The following is a 3,361-nucleotide window of genomic DNA, read 5'->3' as shown; positions in this document are numbered from 1 at the left end:
GGTACTAGTGTTCATGACTTCTGAGTGACGATGAGAGAAGTCAATCCCAGTTTCATTTCAACTCAGTAAAATTCCTAACTAGTCACACAGAGTGTTGAAGTCAAATTTCATTTTCACAATCCGCACTGTAATATAGAGTTAACATAGCAAACACATATATGTATGTGTGTTTGCTTATTATATATGTCTATGTATCTATATATATATATATATATATATGTGTGTGTGTCTGTGTATGCATGTATGTTTGTATGTATGTATGTATGGATGGATGGATGAATGGATGGATGTTTGTGTTGTGTGTGTATGTCTTTACGTGTGAGCGTATGTATGTGTCTGTGTAAGTTAAGGCTTTTACGTTGCTGCTTAACCCCTTAATCAGCCCTGATCGAAATGATCTATTTTAGTAATGATCCTGTCTATCTTTCTATTCAGATACATTCTCTCTAATATTACATACACTATCCAATGAGTCTCTTTTTATAAAGACGTTATTGAGGTGTGATTTTGACCTGCTATTTCTTGTATCTTGAGTCACCACGAAAAGGTTCCATTATTGACTAGTTTTTGCATTTTCTCGTGGTGGTTATGTCTTCTCCGATAATGATACTGAGGTCTGCTACACATTTCATCTCACTCTCGTGTACGCTTTACTCTCTCATTAACCTTACTATATTTCATAAATTTCGCGGCTTTCATTTTCCTGCAATGACTATCCCTTGTTGAATTACTTATAGATGGAATAGTTGAATAACTGACTCCTTTGGCCTTCCTAGCATAAATATTATAGATCCTACCGGAACATACTTCTGTTTTCATTTCTATTGTGAAGAAGATATACCAACTGAACTTGTTTTATAGTTGGAAATATAAGTTTGAAAGTTGTTATAGTTGTTTTTTTGTTTTGTTTCGTTTTGTTTTGTTTTTACTATACACTTGTCAACATTTTGTCTCCTACAGTTACACTCAGACATAATCATTGTATATTGTCTGCCTCGCTCTCAAATATAGGGTGAACGCAATTAAAAGCCTCAAGTAGCTACAGATACTAGGTTTCACAATTCCTGATGATCTCCTCTTGCAATTTCCTTTTCATAACTGCAAAACCTTCATCGTTAAATCTTCGTCCACATGACTAGAAAATACTTCAGCTTCCAACACTTTGAACTGTGGTCGATAATAATAAACATTTAATACATTTCATAAAGGCTTACCATAACTTGATTGTTTATGTATTAAGTCTACTGCAGGCCAATTAATCATATTGACATAAACCAATCATTGATCGAAATAAAGCAATCCAATAAGTGTTTTTCTATAAAATTCGATCAACTGTATTCTTTTATTTATTTCAGTCATCTGACTGCGGCCATGCTGGAGCACCGCCTTTAGTCGAGCAAATCGACCCTAAGACTTATTCTTTGTAAGCCTAGTACTTATTCTATCGGTCTCTCATGTCGAACCGCTAAGTGACTGGGACGTAAACACAACAGCATCGGTTGTCAAACGATGTTTGGGGGTAGGGGACAAACACAGACACACAACCATATACACACAACCATACACACACACACACACACACACACACACACACACACACACACACACATATATATATATATATATATATATACGATGGGCTTCTTCCAGTTTCCGTCTACCAAATCCACTCACAAGGCTTTGGTCGGCCCGAGGCTATAGTAGAAGACACTTGCCCAAGGTGCCACGCAGTGGGACTGAAGCCGGAACCTTGTGATTGGTAAGCAAGCTACTTACCACACAGCCACTCCTGCACTTAAGATCTTTTAGTTACTCCTATCGTATGATGTGATAGCTAATGTATTTCTAGAAAGAGACTGTTAATGTATTATCAAAGTAAAAACAAATTCATTTTCTGGAAGTATATTTGAAGTGACAAAAATCATTTCCCCTACAAGACCTATCTGTTTATTGATATATGTTGGAAGATTTTGAAATAAATTTTGCACTATTTTTTTTTATAATATTTGTTTTCATATTTGATTCCTGTAGTCGCTGTTCATATAAGAGTTTCCACATAAAAAATTCAAAAAATTTCTTTACAGTATAAAGCATTTGGAATCGTGTGAATCCATCTTAATATCAGAAGTTGTTAAAGTTTCCCTCATCAGAAATAATTCAACCATATGTTCCTGATTTCTATTTAATTTCTAAGGTCAACAGAGCTTGTAGATATCTCTACGCTACAATATCTATAGAGAAGCTCGCATTCTTAACTTTTTCAGAAATAAGTGTATGTATTCATGCATATCGTCTTTCTTATTAAATTCAAAAAGAAAAAAGAAATAGAAAAGAAAGAAGAAAGTAAAGAAAGAATAGGCTCCTATTTAAATAGGAAGCTTACTTTGTTAAAATCCAAACAGAAATAGTTTGAAAAACAAGTCGTTGGACGAACTCTAAATCAAAAAGGATCTCGAATATTTTTATTCATCAACTCATGGCTTGAAATTTCAAAAGTAGAGATGATTCTCCGTTGATCATTTTCCGTCCCCGAGTATCCTATGCCCTTACTGTTATTTCTTTCGGCATGAAATAACACCGATTATTATAATTACCGCTAAAAAATATGAATGTATCGGTCAGGGATAAAAAGCAACATCTGGCTAGGCTCTCTCATCTTTGTCACTGCTGCAATACTCCTATTGGTCATTGGTGACAACCTCTGTAAACAAAGAAACATGAGAGGTTAGCGAGGAAATAACGAGGTTTCACTGTTTCGAGTTGTTCTGTCTCCTTGCGTTCAGTTTCCTTTACTCTTCGAGCAGAACTGCTGTCTGACTTCTTGACTCATATGAAGCCTGGTACCAGGACAATATTTACCGGTGATATTTGATGCAGTATGGAAAATATGTTCATAGTGCATCAAGTATCACGTTGTAATACATATCTTCTATATATTTCATGCTGTGCTCCACTCACAAAATACACTGCGTTTAAATAAGTCTGGTGCTTGCAAATGCGGTGTGAATGACCTTCATGTGTATATTGGATAATACAATCCAAAAGGGTGCTCATAGTATCCTCCTTCTTTTCACAAAAATTGAAAGTTTTCCCTTGAGAGTTGGTATTGTAATGTATAGCTTGAGTAGTTACACAGGAAATTAGTTCGCGTTCATAAGCGAGTGTGGTATTCATCGTTATGCAAACAACATTCGGCATTTGTGTTTAAGTGTGTGTGTGTGTGTGCGTGTGTGTGTGTGTGCGTGTGTGTGTGTGTGTGTGTGTGTGTGTGTGTGTGTGTGTGTGTTCGTGTGCACGTCTGTGTGTGAGAGAGAGAAGAGAAAAAGAAAGAGACATACTGACAGAGAGAGAGAGAGAGAGA

The sequence above is a fragment of the Octopus bimaculoides genome, chromosome 3 (assembly GCF_001194135.2).
Source record: "Octopus bimaculoides isolate UCB-OBI-ISO-001 chromosome 3, ASM119413v2, whole genome shotgun sequence".
NCBI lineage: Eukaryota > Metazoa > Mollusca > Cephalopoda > Octopoda > Octopodidae > Octopus > Octopus bimaculoides.
The sequence above is the reverse complement of the archived record's forward strand: the minus strand, read 5'-3'. Positions refer to the sequence as shown.